At 37.1% G+C, this 22838-nt stretch overlaps 1 long non-coding RNA gene across 1 annotated transcript in view; it reads right to left on the bottom strand.

The window, feature by feature from the left end:
• Positions 1 to 16741, bottom strand: part of LOC311433349 — a 55953-nt gene extending 39212 nt beyond the window's left edge. The window contains exon 1 of the long non-coding RNA XR_014690696.1: positions 16109 to 16741. This is a non-coding gene — a long non-coding RNA (uncharacterized lncRNA). The remainder of the gene's footprint in view (positions 1 to 16108) is intronic.
• Between the last annotated feature and the right edge of the window lie 6097 nt (positions 16742 to 22838).

Genomic DNA, 22838 nt, shown 5'->3' with positions numbered 1-22838 from the left:
AAATATTTGAAAAAAAAAAAACAACAACCTCACATTGGTTGCTGAAATTAAGAGAATAAACCTAGAATATTTCATTGGACTCAATGATCTTAAGGTCTCTTCCAACCTAGAAATTCTGTGATGCTGTGATCTTCCTATAGCACTTTAATATGTACCTCAGACAGTTTTTATGCTGTGCCTTACTCTAATTTCTTCTATCAGAAACCAAGATTTTGATGATAGACACTGCTTTTCTTTGTGCATTCTGTAGATTACCAGGCATGATTCTGGTACGTAGTAAAGTATTGGGTCAGGAAGAATTGAAGTGTTGAAAACAAAACAGGGAAACTCCAGAATGGGATGCCTGACACACTGCCGCATGGGGCTCTCTCCGGCTGCACACTCCAGACAATTGTGGTGTGTTTTTTTTCACCTTGCAAGTACAGTGAATCATCCATGCCCTTAAGGGGCAATAATGTTTTCCTCTAGTAATTTAATATATCAAGCAACAAAACAAACTAATACTTTTTGAAATTACTTCTAGCAAAGTTCTTAAGAAAATCCTTACTGTCAGTTCAGAGGAGCTTAACATTTGCGACAACTCATTAGAAATATTAGCTATGAAATCAATGCCAGGAAACTCAATAATATGTGTATTAAGGTAAGAACAGAACACACAGGTTTAATCCTCCAGACTCACGTATTTAAATGGGTTCCACTTATAATTAAATTTCACACTATTTCTGACAGGAAGAAAAAGAAATAGCCTCAGTTGCTGATAATGTACTTGCCACACAATTTTGGCAGCTTTGATCAGCTTTGTCATTTCAGGCATCCGGTAGTTTTAATATTGATTCAGGCATTAATCAGAACACATTTTTCTTTCAGAATTAGCATACCAAAACTGTTTTGAGTTATCATGCTAATATGTTCCATCAAAGACTACATTAACATTTTACTGCTGTTAACCAGAGGCAACGCTTCATATACAATTCAGACGACGTTGCCAAACTTTTCATATTACCAGCTGTTTAAATTTGAGGGTGCTGTAGACATAAAGATATATCTTGTCAAAATAACTGCACAACAAAGCTCGCCGAAGTCTACTACTGGTATTCCCAGAGCTAACAAAGTTCCATGCTGTTCTAAGGTTTTACCATGCTTACAGCGGTGAGGTAAAGCATGATACCCCAAATATCATTATGCATCTTCACCTTTTCATCTTCACCTTCCATTCATTTTTTCAATCTTCTTTTAGTCTCAATGATAACATGAAATAGGATAGGAGAGAGGAAGGGAGGAGGGAACTGCAAACCCACGATATCTGAACTGCTTTCCTTTCCTGGGAGTGAAAGAGAAAGACAAAGTAATAAGACTTTCTTTTGCTTCTCTCCAGTTTCTTCTCAGGAAAATTCCTAACCTTCTTCTAACACAACTGCTTAATGCTGACTATTACCATGATGTGTTAGTGTTTTGCTGGCACAGCTCTTGGCTCTCAACCCAGGGGTGTCCTATGGCAAGTGTACTAGTTTCAGTCTACATGTAAATGGACAGATTATGCATGCAGCTACTAACTGGCAGGGAGCATCCACATGATACAGGTCAAACTTTCTGGACTTCTGTGAGATCTGCATAATAATATTCAGCAGGATACCTGAGAAACTGTGTCAGTAGCAGTTTATATCTTGCCGATATACGAAGAATGTTTCGCCAGGAATCTGACAGCAATGTATGAGGGTAAATGGAAGTTTTCACTTTTCATCTATGAATGGCTGCTGTCCACTATGGGGAATATTGCTTACCTACTTCATTCAGACTTAGAATAACAAACCCACAAAGTTGTCTTGCTCCCCATATTTCCTGTCTACTTTATCTTCCTTGCAACATGCTCAAGATTACCCAAAATAATTTTTCACCAAATAAGGACCAACAGATTTGATGCAATGCAGACCAAATTCTGGAATTCTGACACCTTTTTAGTTAATACTGCAAAGAAATACCAACTGCAGCTATAATGGAGGGAGAAAAAAAAATAAAAAAATCTGGGTTATTCCTCAACTGTTCTTCACATTCACTCTGAGATCCACAGGAAGTCTGTAGAGACCTAACAGCAACCACATTCCCATCAAACTCCACTCCCCATAATCAAATTGCTGTAATTCCCATTAGTTTCTCTCTAAAAATGTCAAATGTTTAGCAATATTTTAATTTTAAAGGGAATAAGACTTGGATGCCACTACCAATTCCTGTATGCACAAAGAAAGGTCACAGCTCCTTAGCCAAACACCAGTAATTCAATACTATTTGGGATGCTACTGTGACATAATTGTCAAACAGCAGCTGAGAGTTTATAATCATATCTAAGCTGTGGGTACTGCTTATGGCAGATATATTTCTTCCTATAGAGGAGCTAAGATTACTTCCTCTTTCTTCTCTGGCTACTTTCCCAACATGTCATCACAATCTCAGTTAATCTGAGTTGAGACTCGGCCAACTAATTCATATCTCTGCTGTGGTCTTCGTTGCAAATTGAGGTGGTGTGTCATCCATCGTGGGTGGAAGATATAGATTAATACATGTGTTCTTTGTCAACAAAACAAAAATAATCAGATCTTTTCTTTTGTAAGGGTGGGTTTCCTTCATGTTAACTTTTAGCCACCTGAAATCCAGTCCACTCTTTCTTAACTCCCTACAAAGTCAAAAAGGAGTAATAAGCAGAACAAGAAGGCAAGCTATTTGATTTAGTGTAAACTTATCCTGTTTTCAGTGCCTGTTTCTCTCTTCTGATTGTGAGGAGAACCAAAGTTTCTAGTTCAGACTTTGGACCACAGTTTTTTTGACCCCAGTTATATCCCAATCTAACTTCTGAATATCTCCTTTTCTGCTTGAACAGAAGTTAAAAGAGTGAAAAGAAATACCAGTGTCCAGCAACATCCACACTAGAGAAGAGTTTTGGGGAGAAAAAGTCACCCATACTTATCTGCTGAAACCTGTCTAAGAGGAAGAAGGAAGGCACTGAAAAAACCAGCTTCATCTTGCTCTGATCAGAGCATACCAATAAGCCACAGTCCTTCACAAGAAATACCATTGAAAACAGCTGCAAGGTTTAAGTAACTGACAAAACACCAAGTTATCAAACACTTCTTGCACAGATACTATCAACCACCTCAATCTCTCTGGCACAACCATCCTCATTTCTTATACCCTACCTCTCTAAGTCCTCACTCTTAAAAGCTACATAACCATTCACACCGTCTTCAGGCAGGCTGCAACCTTAATGAAAACAATGCAGGTTTTCATTAGCTTCAAACTAGATTTCTTCCAAAGACTTTCTTAAATTATGGCTTTTTTTTTTTTTGGAAAAAAAAAATAAAAATAATAAATAAAATAAAATATCTCACACTTACCCTAACTTCTTAAAGATATAAAAGCAAGAATAGCTTTCTTGTAATGAGTAAATGATGCATTTGAAAAAATAAGCTTTTTACATATAAATATTTGATATTAAAAGACAGTTGATATTTTATTCTTAGTAGACATTCTTTTGGATCACAGTCTTCAAATCTTTAAAAAATGAATTTCTTACTTGTGTTGTTTTAACAGATCAAGAAGAGACCACACTTATTAAAAACACATTTAGCTTTTTAGAATTGGAGTTCTGCAACGAAGAATTTGTAGATTTATCCTTAATATTTTGATTGTGGAAATACAGCAAGATTTACTGAAGGGTTGGTGTCTAGCAAAGCAAAGAGGGAAATAATGCCATTTACTAAAACAGCAAGCTGCTTCTCTTTGACTTTCAAAAGAATGCCTGCAACCTGCAGAGAGAGTTTTGAAGACCTTACTGCCCCCTTTCTGCACCTTTGGGAAACCAACTACCACTGAATCTCTAGGTCTACATATTTTCTAACACAAGTAACAGTATTACTGTAATTGCCACTCAATTATGAAGTAAGTACAAAATACTACTACAGCACTTCACATACAAGATGCAACACAGCACACAAGGGATCAATAACTGAGCATGGAGTATTTGACTAACGAGCCACCAGCCAAGGCTGCTTACTCCATCATTAGTGTGAAAGAAACCCTTGCAGTAGTTCAGTCATCTCTGTGTCAACTCATCCCCCACAGCACGACATGGCTTGTTGAAGAAGCAGAGCCCAGACACTTGCTTCTTTTCAGCCTACTGAGCCATTTGTATCAGCATTATGCTTTCAAAGCTGCCTTTTCCTGGGAAAGAATCAAACACCTGTTTACAGAAAGACATCTGTTTTTATATCAAGACCAAAAAAAAATTTTGTTTTAAATATATTTTAAAATATATTTTAAAAGTCTTTCTTTAAGCCAGGAAAGCAAATCTCCCAGAGGAACCTCCTGTAGAGGGAAAATGGTTTCTCTGAAGGGCAATTGAGTGCAGGTTCTGAAACACAGGTGATCTGACTTGCCCACTAAAGGAGTCTGTTGATTTTAAGTCAGCTTTTCTTAAGCTCCCTGCAAGCCTGACCTTTTCTGGTTTTCATAAACCTTTGTAATATCCCCATCCCCAAAGAGGGGAAAAGCTACTACCTTTGACAGCAGCAGCTCCCTTCCTAGGGAGTAAGGAAGGCAAAAGCAGATGTAATTATTGGGAACAACTTTGTTCATTTTCCCCCCATCACACAGGAGCTAAGCTGATGCTTGCAATTAGAGGTTGTTAGCTGTTCCCTGAATGGTATAAACAGTAGTAACTAGCAGTTGCAACTGCTTTGTACTCCATTACACAGGGGAAACTGAGCTGCTACTAGTAATAAATCAACAGAATTTAGTTTTGATTTAACATGTATCGTTTCTTGTTCAGTAACTAATAATACTTTGACCCCCTTTTAAATGTTCCTCTCTCTCTTTCATCACAGTGATCATTTTGACAAACTCTGCTGCAGACAGGCTAAAATTTACTTTTAAAAATACCTTTTTTACCATAAACTTTCCATCTGTATATCGTCATAGTATCTCTTTTATACAGCTAATATATGGGTGATAACCACATTCAATGACCAGTATGTTGCTCACATTTTTTATTTCACTTGTCTTTCTGTAGCAGCTTGGGGCAGGGGTAGATGTACAGTGAGGACAAGCTGTAATAACTACCCGCAGATGTAAATATGCACATCCAAACCCTGGAAGAAAGTGAGTCACTTCAGTCATTAAAGTTATGTAAACTTTTTAAGTCTGTAATGACAGCTTGTTCTCATTTCCCTGCTTACAGAAATTGGACTGCTGGCTGCTATCAATTAGCATGTCCTGATACTTCCTAGGACTGATTTTTCATGTGTCAGGATAGAAGCTGTATGCATCTGAATGTCTGTCCTTGGCTCTCCTAAGCATGATGACATCTTCGGTTGCTAAAATTCTCAGTCTGGCACTTCATCAAGCAACAGCTTATAATAGTAACAATAACATATCTTCATAAAAAGCTAATAAACTTATAATAAATGTAATAAATGGAATCTTATTTCTTGCTGAAGAATATAAGGCTACACTAGAACAAGATATTTTTCAGCTTGATCTCTTATCCAGTATCCAATTCCTAAACTAAAGAGTTAAAAGTAAGTCAAAATCTCACATTTAATTTATGAAAAGCACAGCCTTTTTTTTTTTTTTTTTTTTTTTCCCCAAGAGTTCCAAGGGGAACTCTTGGAAATGCAAGAGAAATACCTATGAATTTTTAAACAGTCTATGCAACTTAATGATTAGTGATGAAATACTTAATGATTAGTGATGAAATATGGGACTAGATAGCTTCTGCCTCTTCTTTAAGGAACTGCTTAGATGCCTGAGAACCTAGAAGTGAACAATTATACTTTACATCTTTCTTGTGTTTGCTCTTGTCTTTTCTCTGGATAAGCAATAATTAAGCTTATGCTTCCTATCTTAGTGTTTCCTTAAAATTTCCGCTGAAATGTTTTGGTAGTGGTAGGATGCCTTCTTTTCAGAAACTTTAGCTAATAAAAGCTTATATCATGATAATGATATAAGGAGACATAACTGCCTGAGCTGAAAAATTCAAGGATCAAAAGATTAAGTTTCTTAATAAAACCACATTAGAAACACAGCCAGAAGTAGGACTGATATCAGCAGGCTGAAAACCATGTGTTTTAGCTGCAAGAAAATTTGTAATACCTCCATATTTTGTATGAGATAGTTAGATCTGGAAAGGCTATAGTTAGGCTAAGCTATCACCACTGCAGCTTGTGTTCCTCGGTAGTTCAGCTAATCTAGTGCATTTTTCTGTGTCGTGAGATGCAACATCACAGTAAATGCTGAAAAGTTACACAGAAGTACCGAACACACAACCAAACTCTCCTCTTTTAGGGGTTAATCTTGTTGCTCTAACTCATGTCTATTTCAATTTACATGTGAATTTAACCATGGAATGCATGTGAGAAATAAGAAAATTAATTAATTCTCCCAATTGTGCCCGCAGTATTGAGTTACCAATCTAAAACACAACAACATTATCTTATATGACCAAAAAAAGTCAGCTGCATTTAAGCAAGTTGTTTATTAATTGCAATCAGTTTTGTTCTTTCCCATCTGTTCTACAAAAGTCTGATTTCTGAATTAGAGGAAAGTAACAACCTATTTGCAACCAACTTAAAGCCTGCCTTCTGCTCCTTCATTCAAAAGAAGGAAAGGGGTAAAAGTTGCCTTTCTTTACTGCCACATTGTTGTACATTCAATTCTTTGAAATAAATGGGGCTCTTTGAGCATGCCTAAGTATTTCAGTCAGTTGACAAGATCATTACCACAGTATGGATTTGATTTAAGATTATCTGCCAGACTTAACATTCAAAATAATACATCTTATGGAGCAGTTTTAGAAAACAAATGGCTTAAGGTTTGTTGCTTGTAAGTTTAGCAACTACAATACACTAAGTTTTCTTTCATTTTCTTAACTTCTGTCAATAAATATCTACCTAATTGAGAAGAGGACAGTTTCAACCATTTTCAGTTTATTTGAAAAATCATGTCGTTTCAAAAGTTTTGGTTGAAATTTTATTTGCAGGGCGCAGAGGAGGAAGAAATAGGTTCACAGAACTGATGAAGTGATGGAATTAGCATGCTGGCTCCTGTCTGGAAATCCAGATTCATTTCTTTCTGGAGATCTGGGTCTAGATTTCATTATCAAAATTTGAAGTAGAGAATTTTATTTAAGCTCGTGATATAAACTAGTCAAAGAGTGGGTCTAAACATCCACCTCTATCCTGATTTTGGCTGGGATAGAGTTAATTTCATAGAATCATAGAATCATAGAATATCCTGAGTTGGAAGGGACCCTTAAGGATCATCAAGTCCAACTCTTGACACCGCACAGGTCTACCCAAAAGTTCAGACCACGTGACTAAGTGCACAGTCCAATCTCTTCTTAAATTCAGACAGGCTCGGTGCAGTGACCACTTCCCTGGGGAGCCTGTTCCAGTGTGCAACCACCCTCTCTGTGAAGAACCCCCTCCTGATGTCAAGCCTAAATTTCCCCTGCCTCAGCTTAACCCCGTTCCCGTTTTTTCTTCCTATTAGCTGGTACAGTGCTATATTTTGGACTTAAGATGAGAATAAGGCTGATAACACACTGAAATTTTAGTTGTTGCAGAACAGTGTTCATACAGATCCAAGAACTTTGCAGCTTTTCATGCTGGTCTGTCAGTGCGGAGGTTGGGCATGCACAAAAAGCTGGGAGGGGACAGAACCAGGACAGCTAACCTAAACGGGCCAAAAGGATATCTCATACCATATTGTGTCATATAAATAAATTTCATCAATAAAAACAGAGGGAGTTGGTGTGGGGGTTGGCTTCTGCTTAGGGACAGACTATCAGTCAGCAAGTGGTAAGCAATTGTATAATGCATCACTTGCTTTGGATATATTTATTATTATTTTCCCTTCATTTTCTGTCCTATTAAGCTGTCTTTATCTCTACTCACAAGTTTTACATTTTTACATTTTTTTTTCGCATTCTCTCTCCCATCCCACTGGGGAATTGAGGAGGGGGAGGGGAGTGAGTGAGTGAAGGGCTGTGTGGTGCTTAAGTGCCTACTGGGTTAAACCACAACATCTTGGCTGACTCCAGTAATCCAGTAACACCCAGGACAATTTACAGGAGGTATTTCTCATTCCTCATTGATGAAGCTATGCTATTTGGAGTAATTAGTCACTATCCCAAAAAAGGGTGCTCCAGGACAAGAGGAAGGACACCTATGAACCACCCACAGAGTCCACTTGTTGGTCCTGTAGATATTGTCATTGTTCTATTTTCTCTAGGTAATGCTGTGGGGAAAAAATATGATCCCATCTATCCCTTAGCACCTTGAGAAAAAAAATACTTAGAAACAAAAATCCTTCTAGCAAATGAGTAGACTAAACATCCCTATCCTTTATTGTAGTTCCCAAAAAAATCACATTTTTCTGTAGAAATAAAGGTGAAGTTATATCAGAGACAATATCACCAATATTGTCACCAATATTAATTTGGTATCACCAAATCAAGGAGTTAACAGAGAACAGATAACATTTGCCTGTAAATGCTAAAAGTGTGCACAGGAGAAGAGAATTAAATACTTTTTGGTTTAGATTTGTAATGAAATTTTCAATCGATGGTATTTCTGGTAGCTCTTCACAAGCTCTCTAAGGAGCTGTCACTCATCAGATGAAGAATATTAGTCTAGATTAATACTATTCATCCAAAGAATTATTTTTTTTAATGAATAAACATCTCTGAGGCCATCCTGCATTTTCTTGAGTGCATACATCCATGACAAACGCAGTACAAGTAAACAGCTTACAGCTTTGCACTTTTTTTGCCTTTTTTTTCATTTTTGCAGGGTAAATGTGCTTATGAAATAACATCTTACATTCATAAACAGCCATTGCTCTGTTCTACACAAATTACTCATGGTTAAATTTTCATGTTAATGGCATAGAGGAGTAGCAGAGAACAAAGCCAATGCAATTAAAAAAACTTAAAAAGAAAGGCATCTCTGGGCCTTCTTGTTCCCTGTGTTATCACTGCTATAGCCTAGTCAGCTGCACATCCTAAATTTTGTAATAGTGTAAACCCGGAACCTCTAATTGGGAATGCTCTGGTTAACTCAGAAATTAATCAGAAAGGCTTGTGATGAAAGAGAAGAAGAAGAGAGCAAAAGTTCCACTGGACATGAGTTTCCCGGGAAGGGAAGGGAAGGGAAGGGAAGGGAAGGGAAGGGAAGGGAAGGGAAGGGAAGGGAAGGGAAGGGAAGGGAAGAGCACACATTACTTCAGGGCCTCCTCCTCTTCTGAGTGGCATCCAAAATAAAGAATGGAATTGAAAGGAAAAAAAGCACCAATTCTCCTCAACAAAATAACATTCACCACAAGAATAGAGACAAAAAAAAAAAAAAAAAAAAAAGAGAGAGAGAGAGAGAGAGAGAGAGAGAGAGATGGGGCTATAACTTTGCTGGGCCAAATTGCCAAATTCTGGGACTTACAGTCTCTTTGACCTATATAAAGATCAGAGCCTCATGCCAGGAATACTTCCCATTGTGGAGGTCTGCTGACTTAATAGTGCTTTTATACAGCCAAAAAAAGTTAAGAAAAATGAAAAAACTAGGCCTGTGGTGTGCAAATAGTACAGGACGAGCTGAGTTAAGATTCTCACACATAGTAAAAACAAACAAACAAACAAAACTTTTATGCAATAGGTAGCTCATTCTTGCTGAAGAGAGTTATAGCCAGCAAGGACAAATGAGACCTTTTGGCACAACAACACTCTGAAAGGACTTCAGTGTTTAGAGCTATGTCTGAAAGGTCCATGCCCAAATCCAGCTCACATGCTCTGATTATCCACATGCTGGCACAAGAGCTCTGCTCAGACCCAGGTATAAAGTGTGGTTGAAAACAACAGAGGTCACAGATTAATTTGGGTGGGTACGTGGGTCCTACCTGAATGGTTACCAAGAATAGTGAGAACATGACCTACAAGATCAGAAACCAACATCTGGAGGAAATGTTAAAATTGTGAGAATTCAAAAATACATTACAAAAATGCTCAGACTGTATCAGTGTTGGTAGATTAGGGGTATCCCTGCCCATGGCAGGGAGGTTGGAAATAGATGACCTTTAAGGTCCCTCCCAACCCAAACCACTCTATGCTTCTATGATTGGATCCACTTGACTTTGAGAAAAAGCCTGCTGGACTGAAAAAAAATAAGACTTGGTCTAAATGTTATGTTCTACAGAATAATTAAAGCAGGCTACAAAACCATTGGAAGGAAGAACTAAAGGAAAGACTACAAGGTAAATACTTTTACCAATTTTAGTAGTTTACAGAAGCCCAAACATAGTGTTTCACTACTCAATAATTGAAAGAGAACAAAATTTAGGAACAGATAGTTGTTGCATGGATGTTATGGAGCTGAATAACCAAACCATAAGTGCTCTGATATATTGCAAAAATCACAACAAAAACACTTATACAAGCTTTTAGTGAATTCAAAAAAAAAAAAAAAAAAAAAAAAAAAAAAAGTGCCCTAAAGTAAACTATTCAGGCCTTGGATTCAAAATGTACAGACAAGTTCTTACAATTATTTCTCCACAATACTCATTTTATTTTCCCTTTCTTTCTGCCTCCCACTTTACATTCTCATCAGATTTTGACTTGATTTTTCACTCCAGAACTTAAATTTGCTGTTTTAAAAAATAAAATAAATAAATAAATCACATAGTTCCACAAGAATGCAATGATGGCAAAGGCCCACTGATTTTCTCTTATTGCACTCACAGGCTTCTGTTTAGTAAAAGTTTCATGTTCGGGTAGGCATTTTTAGAGGGTACTTATTAAAAGAGAGAGATTAGCTTGGAAGCTGTAGGGAAGCTTCACCATTTAGTATACACAAAGGAGACATTAGCAACACAATAAACTACAGGTCATCATGTCACACTCCTGTATCATGCATACCTCATTGCCCTAGCTTGTATCAAAGGTCTGAATTAGAAGTCATGAGATAATGCTTATATGACAATTCTCATTCTCCAGGTAGTCCATGGCAAAATTTATTTCTAAGGTGTAAAATGAGGTTGCACATAAAATCTTTCTTGAGTAGACCAGATATTGACCTCCTCTGTTCCTGAATGGTTTCTAGGTCCAGAAACATGCAGGTGACCCAATGCAGAAAAGAGTACTCATACAGTCTTTAAATTTCCTCTTGAAGCTTCAGCTCTCTGACTCAACTATTGCCCTGCAATGTAAGTAAAATACAGTCCAAGTGCTCATAAGGTCTTTACACTGCTGTACATACATACAGATGGTACTAAGTACCTGGGAGTCTGACCTAGAAATCTGTCTATTCTAAGGTCCCTTTAAACCCTTGGCTCAGTCTCTTTGGAGCCATCACTGAAAAGAAAAGCTTTTTGCTTCCCTTCTTTTTTTAAAAAGTAACTCCACTTTTAAAAGTCTCTTTGAAAAGACTACCAACCACTGTTAACGTTTCACACAGTGAAGTACCTAAAAACACTCTCCTGAAACTCTGTGATTTGGGAAGGAAGCAAGAGAGAAACAAGGAAAGAAGGAAAGAGAAAGAAAAAGACAGCTTACTTGCTGTCTGAAAAAGAGCAGCAAGGTGGGATTAAAGCATTAGATGAGAGTACAGACACAAAAGCACAAGTGACAGACAGAACAGGTTCATCACACATTTGAGTAGTGGTGTCTGCAGGCTGATTTTTGGCAGCTGCTTCTGCAAGCACAACCACTTGCTGTAACTTTACCAGCCAATGGCTGAGAGCAAAGCTGAGCATTCACTCCCACAAAAAGCACTCTATCATCCAGCAGCAGGAATCCTTGTGCTACAGCTCTGCAGGGCAGAGGATGAGTGTTATAGTCTGTTTGTTCTTAGCTAAATTGCATAATTTTTAGGTATCATTCACAAGATGGCTGGTAGGAAAAAAAAAAAAAAAAAAAAAAAAAAAAAAAAAAAAAGCAAAGGCTTTGGTTCAGCAGTAATGAGGTCTGCAGGTAGGAGCTTACATAATAAACATATGCCTTTTATTTTGCCTGTCTATTTTGATTTTTTCTTACCTTTTAAATACCTGAGTTGTCATCATTCAATTTAAAAATGTTCAAATTGCCATTCTAACTCAAAAGCTACACTGTAAGCCAACATGGGATGCAATTATAAACCCTCAGTATCGTTACAACGTTAAATGATAGCTTTTAATGAACTTCCAACTAAACATGCTACATAGCTGGTAAAACTATACTACTTCTAAGTGAAGCTGGAAACATGACTGGGTGTTGACAGGAACCAGTTGCAAATGTAAAATTGATCACCGGTTAGCCAAAACTTCACAGATCATCAAGCTAGTAAGAGCTAATCAAACAAGCGCTACACGTTGAACAAATAAATCCTTCCCTACCAGTCCCCCCTTTTCTTTTGAGACTCTGCTAGCTCCAAATTGTGATTCCATTCACTGGTCATTTAACAGAGCAATAGTTTTTAGAGTCCAGCCTTACTCAAACTGAGACTGATTTCATAAAATAAAGCCTGCAGTGCTGGTGATTCCTGTCATTGCACATTACCTCCTCAGTTGTACTGGCACAGCTGGCTGATAGGCTTTCCTGTGAACCAGACCAGGAACTGATCCAGCTGGAAATAATCCCATGTATTTTTTTTCCCTTCTTCTTCAAGCTAAATCACTTTCCCACTCTAGAGCACATCAGGAGAGGAAATGTGGCAGTTGTCCCTGACCTGTCTTGCTGATGGGTACTTCAAAAGTGCTAGGCCACACCCTAGGAACTTCTTTTTCAGGCCTACTTCTTTCAAATAGCTACAGATTATATACACAAAAGCAGTCACAAATATTTGATATTAAAAGCAGGTCCCAGAATCCCTGGACTCTAGTGAGGCACATAGTACAGCTAACCCCCAAATCTGTGCACAACTGTACCTCCAGGACTGCATTGCATTGACATTACATTTTTTATCTTCCATTTTCCACTCTAAAACAGCAAGTTTACAGCAGCTAAACCCAGATTATTGGATGTCCTGTTCTCTGTCAGCACTTAATGGAGAAGTGAAAGCTCAAGAAAAGCACATAAGTGCTGTCAGTCTACTTTGCCAGTTGTAGCCCCAAATCAAAAAAATCTGCTTAACTTGGAAAAGCTGAGTTGTAACAGACTGTCTCATCCCACCTCAGCCTATCCAGGACACTTCAGTGAAAGCTTACATATGCAATTAGCGGCAGTCTTGCGCAAGTTCTCTGTTTGCAGAGAACTCCAAGCTTGGGTTCAGATGAGCAATACATGCAGATTGGAGGATTTATAATGTGGAGTAGTGAGGAAATCTGTCTTGGGAACACGTACTTAATGGATGTTATAGGCACGCTGAGTGTTATTCTGCTGAGAGCAGTTTGTTCCTGCAACATTCAGTTATTGCTTCAGGGGACTTTAAATATTATTACTTGTGGCCCAGATGATCACAGGTATTCAGGCTCATGCAAGAAATGTAAGCTTTCCACTGTGCTGTTTTACTGAGACACAGATGGAGCAATATGATTTATCTGAAGTCACCCAGGGATAAAACAGCAATCAACCTCACCAAGCCTATTCCCAAAAGCACAGCCAGCCTTCATAATAGATGCTAACTAAGAACACAGTAGATGTTAGGAGTGGAAATGGATTTGTCAACTAAATTCCCTTTATTGCTATAAACAGTATACATGGATAACAGCTTGTTGGGTGGTTGATAATTCATTAGATGTCTTATTAGGTCATCCTTTGGTGAAAAGAGAAAGTCAGGAGTATAATTCAGTCTGCTGTTGTGACAAGTTTGTGAGGTGGCTATATTTTGACTAACCTGGCAATTAAAACACAGGACTTCTAAGCCAGAGCATCAGATTCAGTGTTAGGTGGCAGACAGCCACACAGAGAGGCAAGAGCTGTGGAGAAACACATAAAATTGTCATCTGTGAGTTATGCTCACAGTCCAAAGTTGACGTGACATCACTGGAGCCATGTACACAGTGTTTATGATGTCTCTACTGTCTGGCATTATCTGCACTTGTTCTTTTAAGTCTAGTGGTGATGATCTCAACCCAAGTTCTCATTTACACAAAGATCATCTATATGACTTGACTGTTACAAAGGTTGCATACTTTTCTTCGACACCTGCTGTAAGATTTTCACTGGCAGTGCAGTAAAAAAAGACCATGAGATAAACGGGAATCAGGTCCCTGTTCTACCCTGTGTATCTCACTCTCAAACATATGTTGCAGCGTCTATAATGGTTTACTATAACAAGCAATTCACTGTGGAACAGATGATGAATCAGTTATAATGTTTAACTGCTCTTGGCTAAGTACATGAAATGGCATGTGCAGTGAACATATTTTAGGATTTATTCAAGAATGATCATTGAAACACTCATGTTCTTTGCAGGAGATGAGAGGAAATAAAGGCTTGCATGTTTTTTAATAAATCTGAGATATTCTTTGAAAGGATTTGCTCTGTTTTCTCCATTTTGTAGCATTAACTATGAAGTAGTTTGGCAGAATTATGCTTAAATGAATAGCTCTAGCTCTTGTCACCATGTGGAAAAACCTTAGAGGAAAAGATGTTTGTGAGATTCTCTTTACAGATGCAGCTGTGCTGGGTACTGCAGGGAGGCTGCCCATGTCAAGGAAGCCTTCCTTTGCAGCCTGTTTACTCTCTGCCATTTAGTTCCCTTTCTGTTAGAGTGGGCTTCTCTAGGGGAAAGAACCACACCATACCAACACCCTATACCAGAACCACACCCTATACCAACAAAGTTAGAGGACTATTTTTGAAATATAGTATTGATAATTGTAAAAATAAGTTGTGTTTTGATGCAATTAGCACCATTTGTCCTGACATCTGTTTTAAGCCAGAGGTTTTTCTCAAATCTGAATGTCTTCATTCTTAGGACTGAACTTGCATCAAGAACCGTCTTTCCCCTCTTCTGCACTTTTCTCCCCTCCGTCCCCCTGATTTCCATAAAGATCTACTCTTTGGCTGGTTTGCACCCCCAGTAGACAGCTATCATCAGGCCCTATCACTCCCTCCTTCTTTCAAATCCTAATGACCACTTTCCCCTGTTTGGGTCAACATCAGGATGCTGACGTTGAATATCTTTATTTGAATTTCATGCCAGACTGCTGCCTGGTGGCTATCTGATCAGTACATTATATCAGCAAAATTCAACCTACATGAATGTCAACCAACAGAGAAACTCAAGAGTCAGGAAAAATAATTCCAGCCTTTTTCTTTTGTGTTATAACAATGCAAGTACTCACCAACTGGAGGGTGTTTACTTCCCGTGACATCAGATAAATTAATTGTTTTAATCGGACAGTATAGTAGTCCTCCTTTAACCTGATGCACTGACTTAGCTTTACAGACTTGGGATGGTTATCTTTTCCTCTCACAATCAGAGCACTGGGAATCAGGTTTTATGCTTCTGAAGCCAGAACTTGTCATCCACAAAGGGATGAAGAACAAAAGTGATTGAAACAAAGCTGCACTGTCAGCAACATTTGCTTCTTGATTATGAATCTGCAAAAGACCACATTACTTTACATAATTCACATATTTTAATGGCAGGATTATATGCATTGTTTTACCCTGTTAATTATAGCACCCTGGCCAGTGCATTCCACTTCTGACAATTTATCATAGTTTAAAAGATGTTTTCTCCAATTTCATCTTTACCATTGACTAGAAGATGAAAGTCTGAAAGAGACACTTAGCTGAGTGCTTTCCTATTGATTTATTGTGAAGTATTATAAACTGTTCTGCTATTTTATACTTGGGGAAAACAGTTAAAATCTGGGTGTTATTTTAAAAATAAATAAATAAATAAATAAAATAACTGAACAAATATTCCACATTGAATCTATGAAAATAAGGTGATTTTGTATAGATGTTAACTAACATTAAGCCATTAGCCTACAGATAAGGATATTTATAAAATGCCACAGGCAACAACATGTTATTTTCCTGTTAACCATAACAGTATCAAGTTCCCATGCCTATAAGCAACATTGGACCATTTTCCAGAAAAAAAAAAAAAAAAAAAAAAGTAGAAAAAAAAAAAATACTTACAAGCTTTGGGTTAAATACCATAACATTAGACCTTCAATTTCAGCTATTCAAGGTTTAAAAGTACATTCTGTTTGGAGCACAGTGCAAGAGGAAGAAGCGTGTTGTAGACCTCACATTCACAGGGTAAGTAAACCATTACAAGAATCCAAACAACACTGTGAGAAGTTGCTTATTAAGCAGATCACACAGAGACTCATTTTCTCTATCACTAACCCAGCACACACCACCCAACTCTGCAGCCTCTTATTCACTGCCTCTACAAAGGCTTCAGCTGCCTGATTGCAGTGTCAGGTCTGATGTGGCACAGCTGTATAGCCTCAGATCAGATTGCTGTGAAAACATCTAACCTGGTAGAAAAAGCTGTGAAAAGCCCTGATTGGGGGCACTGTGCCTTTGCTTAGGAGCTGTATTTTATCTCAGTTCTTTGCTGCAGCTGCATTTTAGCTACGGTGGTGGCTTGCTTTGTTTTCTGCTGACCCTGACTTTTCATTGCTGATTTTGACTTCCTGGCTGGATCTCAGACCTGCCTCATCACTACAGACTTGTGTCTCAGGAAATGGCACTAACAGGAGCAGCTGTCTCTGTCCCCTCAGAAACCTCAGCCCAGATGGAGCTCCTGAGAGAGGAGCAGCTCAGGCCCTCGGATTCAGCAAGTGCCAGGAGGGAGCTCTCCCTGCAGCAGGGGCTGGCAGATCCTCCTCCAGAAGGTGCACACCCTGGTCCCTGTGCTGAGGAGGGATACCCTGGTGGACATCTTTCTAGACTACCCAACAAAGAAGATGCAGAAAAAGACTTCTAAAACAAATTGGAAAAAAAATATATATATATTCATATATAATTTCAGGCCCTGATTCTCCAGAGTGGGTAACATGTTAGGGTATGAGAAATCCAATTTCTGGAATATGCTTGGGACACAGATACTGGACAGATTGAGAGAGATGCGCATTGAGATCTTCTGTTCCATGGGAAATTATGGGAACTACTTCTGTTCCATGGGAAAATATTCCCTAGAAATGTGCCATTGCACATTTTACATCCTGGAGAGCTGAACTCAGATCTACAGGATCCATATATGTGTAATTAGTGAATCTTCTCTAACTAGCCAACCCCATGCCCATTACTGAGCTTGTGAGTCAATACTACTAATTCACTATGACATTGGCTGGTGGCTGGGGATTGTCCCTCTCAGTGTGCCACTGTTTAACTCATGTTTATGAAATTAATTACACTGGCACATGATAAATAATTCAGGCTTCCTTGGACTCACACACAAAACGTCAGTAAGTTTTATTCGTGCTCATTAAGTACTGACCCATACTGGAAACCATGCACAGTACATGCTGTCCCAATTTTCCTCACAGAAATTGACAACTCCAGATATAGCTGAGGTTGCCAGACATGTTTTCTGGACTCATCTTTTTTTCCTGACCAGAAATTTTTCCTAGATGGAATACGAAATGTCATCACTTTTATTAGTGATGTCCAAGCATGGTCATTAGTGACATACCCAGTATACTTTATAGCTGACATAAATCTCCATAGGCCGTGCTGGTGGTGTGGATGCAACAGAGTCAAGTCAGATGCAAAAAGGGTGAAATAGGGTTGCCATTTCCTAGATAAGTTAGACACAAATTAGACAAACAGATCTGTGCTGATGGCCTGTAAATTTACAGTAAATCTGGTGTACTCAAGAGATGCCAACTCATGTGCATATGTGAGTCACCTGGGGATTATATATACACGTAGGTTAGGAACTACAACTACCTCTGTTAGGCAAACATAAAACATAGTGTGACAATCATTTGAGAAAATTCAGCCATTCTGAAAATGGCATTGCCAGAGAAAGATCTCTTTCACAAGTCTTATGAGCTACTCGTTTATTGTAAAGAGATAAAGGAAAAGGAGATTGCACAAGACTGACCCCTCGTCTGTCAGGTGAATGCAGAAGTGTTTGGTTATGGTGAGCGATAGGACCATTTCTTAGAGGCTGTTTTCCAACGTGGCACAAGAATCTCAGTCAAGCAGCGGGTGAAGCAAGTACTGCTAATGTGGAAACTAGACCTGTTTGCATGTCTCAATATCTCATGAATGCACTGAACTAGTAGTGCTCCTATTTATCAGTCCCTGCCACATGTTGATGATGCGAGTCATACATTCAAAACTATGGATAAAACATGGGGCCAACAGAGAATAACTGAGAGACCAAAGGCCATTTCATTCTGTACATGTAAAGTATTTGTTGTAGTGAAAGCTTGTTACAGCTTTGGTTTAAAACAATACATTTTAAAAAATGTGATATCTTATCAAGACTATAGATAGTGATCTGCAAATTACAGGAAAAAAAAAAAAATATATATATATATTATTGAAGAAATAATTTGTTTACTGAAGTTATTCTCTTAGCTTTACTGATTGGTGTCATTTGTGTTTTCAGAACAATGCAGAAGTCCTTAACTCTATGACAGTTTTAGGTGAGTTTCAAGACCATAAATACAGCAAAGAGGAAATAGCTGAAAATATATTGAAGAAATTTGACTCAGCCTTAAAATATGCAATAATTTAATTAAGAATAAGAAAGCTAAACTTCACCCACCAGCCCACTCATGAGCCCACACATTCAAACTCGATCACACCAAGAACTCAGGCACTCTGTTAATTTTTTGTTATAATAGAGTTTTTGGTACCTGCTCTGTGTATCCTGCATCTTTACTGATAAATTCAATCTTTGCTGAAATTAAATTACTTCTGAAATAAGAACATACTTTATTCACATGCTCAGAAACTTGGAACACTTTGCTTCTTAAAATGGCAGTCACCACACTGCTGTCCCTGAAGCCAGAAGAAACCAACACCTTTTCAACTAAAGGACTGCCTACACACAATCAAATGTCACTCTCAGTCAGGCATTTCCATTCCATTTCTCTTGCTTAACATATTATTATTTTTTTTTTCTTTAATTCATTGTTGGATGGTTTTAGGCTTTGGGAGAGTTTATACCACAATATTGAGGCCAAACATGTCTATCAGAAGAGGCAACTGGCACATATTCTTTCTCATTTTCACCTCTAGATTTGCCATCTGCCACATGGCACTAGGAGAGAGTTGCTGAAACATTTGTGTTCTTCAAACATTGAACAAGGAACTTGATTAGTAAAAGTAACATTGTATTAACCCTACAGCTATTGTTCTTCTTTTTCCATTTCATTGCACAATTTTTGCATAAAATCTCTCCGTGCATGGTTTCTCACTGCAAGCCAAGATAAACAATTTACAATATCATCACAGCACCAAGCACACTGTTACATTTACATTGCCTTTAGGCTGATAAGAAGTGTGATCATTTTCTTTTTCATTAATCACATTACCTTCATTTCAGATTTGAAAGTTTTTTCTTCTAACTGGCTAATAGTTAATCAGTCAAAAGGTCCTTTTGTTAATTCACTTAATATTTCCTCCCAGCATATTCTTAATACTTTTCTCCTTCAAGTATTGCTTCATTTGTAATTTTATATACAAACTCTCTGTTCTAAACATAAAGCCCCAGGGGAATTTATTATTATTGCTGTTATTCTTTTCTCTGCATTTTTCCCCATCCAGTGCTTTTTTTCTGAATCTAGTAATTTGATCTAGCAAATCAAATCTAGATTGTAACAAACACTTTAGAAATCAGGCTACTGGAGCTTTCAGCACAACATGGAATTTACATTACACTGTTTCAAAATACTGCTGTCATATTTTCTTGTTGCCTTTTTAAGTATTTTCAAAAGACATTTGGGTAACCTTTTAAGAGTTATCAAAAGATGGTTTTATTTCCAACTATGTTCTTCTTACAATTTGACTTCAACAGATGTGGGATTAAGTCTTTAATGCTCAATTAATTTTGAGAAACCAAGGATCAGAAACAAATAGGTGTTATCTAAGACAATGTCCTCAGATAATTTCCATGCAGTAGACAACATACAGTGCTCCAATACTAATGTTACAGAAGCATTTGTTATGTGTACTGTTTCTAGCCATTGGAAATTAAAAATAATATTATTAATCCATTTTAAATATTTAATCATTTATTTCAAATCATTTCAGTCTTTGCTATGATTTACTGTGCCAGTTTTAAATACAATTCCAAAATCTACTATCTACTTACTTTATTCATTCACCAGAAATCCATTCAACAATCTTTTCTTTGCTTGATGTTACATGATCAAGGAAAACAAAAACAAACAAACAAACAAACAAACAAACAAAAGTGGGGTTCAGAGTTTCTTTCTATGTCTTTCAGGAACACTGTATCATTCTAGTGTTAGAAAAATGTAATTGCAGTTTTTATTATGACATGTACTTTCAAACAGTTCAGGAAAAGCAAAGCATTGTCTTCCAGAGCAAATGAAGGTGAAGAGTTCAATTCCTTTGCTTGGAATATTTCCATACAGAAAACAGTTAACACTGGAATCACCATTATCTTCAGTATGCAGCAAATCCTAACTATCCTAGAAGATTAACAGCCCACAAGTTTTACAATGTAGAGTTTAGTAAATGATATCATTCTCCTTAGAATAGGCACAGAACATATTCTGAGGTTTAACTCCTTCACATTTTCCTCTCCTAAACTCACAGATATTATATCCCCCTTACCTGGTTAAACTGATAATCTGTTTCCCTCTTCAAATAGAAAACATTGTCATTATTCTTAGAATCTTCCTCAGCCATGTGTTTTTTTTTTTTTTTTTTTTTTTCTGATACCTAGTTTATTGAACTTGATTATCTCAGACTATGTCAAATATCTGTCAGATAGAATTATCTCTTATTTTCACACTTTTCCCAAATGTAGGTGTTAACCCAAATCAAAAAATACATATCATTTCGTAGAAAATGTCAAGGATGAAAACACTCTTGTTACAAGATCCAGGTAATACTGATTTATTTATAGAAAATATTCTGTATCTAAACACAACATAATACTTAAGCAACCTCTCCAGGATATATCAATGAAGTTTTTCAGAAACACTGGAAAAAAAAAAAAAAAAAAGAAAATACAACACAGATTACACAGATTACATTTGGAAATTCAATAAGTGCAAAGTATTACCGTTAAAAATGTTAGATTAAAATGCCACAATTTCATCAATTTGAAAAAAAAATAATTAAAAAAAATAAGCCTCTCGAGATTCTACAAGGCCAAAATAAAAGTGAACAAGCAAGCAGAATTTACTATGCACATTCAACTTTTTCTTCTGTTGGAATATATAAGCATTTTTAATTTATATGTATATACACAAAAAGGTATTTAAAAATGTTAAGGTTGCAAAATCAAGTACTGAAAAATTCTAGGATTAAGATTGCAGTTCCATTGTCTTTGTTAATACATATACATCATGACGTTTGTCAGTTCTGATGCTTTTCAGAAGTTGAGAATCTTCACAGTCCTTCAATTCTGTTTCATCATAGAGAAAGGGATCAAAGTATTCAAACAATGCTTACTTCTTACCTTATGAATGCAATTCCAGGACAGTCAGGATGTTGGGATCCTCTAATTCTACTTTATGTCACACTTTCCATGCTCAGTCCATGCTGCTGCATACCCTTATCTGCAGTTTTGGGGTAGTAAATCTCCACAGAGAGTTATTACCCAAGAACGATGTAACCTGGTGTGCTGAGCTCTCTGCCAGCATGTGCTCTGTTTGCATGTATTTAACATAGGAGGTAAATGACTCAGAAAGGTCTTAATAAAAACCTTTAAAGTTCTGGTGGCAATGGACCTCTTACTATCTCTGAGGCTATTGCCAAGGCGACTCACCTACGTTTTCAATATGTGATCCTACAAGGCTTTTCCTTGTGGCCAATGCTTCATTCAGTATACCAGTGAGTACAGTGCCCTTAAATAATTCACCTTTATGATATGTGTGGAGCCCAAGATAGCTTTTCCAGCTAGATAATGGACTAGATAAGTCCATTTATATCACATGTGTACAGTTTCTACAATTCAGTTACAGCCTAAGGCTAATATCTTTTGTTTCCAAAATTTCGGACTTTTCTTTAACTTTTCTTCCATTATTATCTACAGTATCAGAATTATTTGCTAATTGCACAGATAAGAATAAAAAGTAATACTATTATTAGGAGAAAAAGAAGTGAAAAGGCACACATATGTAGTTGACATACTTTTTCTTGTTTTTAACTTTCTTGATCCTTTGCTGAAATTCTAAACGAAATTCAACACTGTGAAATGTTAGATTTCATGGTAATTTTACTGAACAACCAATGTTATCAAAAATATTATCTAGAATAAATGTATACAAATATTGTACATTTAAAGAATTGTACATTAAAGAATTTTCACTTCAAATAATTTTGAAAAAATAACTGGAATTAACATCCCCATTAATAAATCAGATACTAGAAAACATGCCTGATAACAGTGTACTTGTTGCCAAAATTGATTCTTTTCAGACACTATTCTTTTCCCATGTTTCATATCAAATTAAAAATTGTAAGAAAGGCATGATAGACTGACAAACAATATATGATACAAAGCAATGCAATGGAGAGAAGCAATGATATGTAGGCTGTGCCACTTAACAAACAAAAGGTAATAGTGGTTAGCAAAAAAGATGCCACCATAAACACCACCTTTATGTGGAACATGGTGCACTTCCAAAGAGCAATTCATTGCACTCTCAAATACATATGAAATAGTTAAGATAATTTTTTTAGGTAAATCTATTACTCTTCA

This window comes from Aythya ferina (genome assembly GCF_964211825.1).
Source record: "Aythya ferina genome assembly, chromosome: 3".
Classification (NCBI taxonomy): domain Eukaryota; kingdom Metazoa; phylum Chordata; class Aves; order Anseriformes; family Anatidae; genus Aythya; species Aythya ferina.
Note: the sequence above shows the minus strand (reverse complement) of the source record. Positions and strands in the feature narration are given on the sequence as shown.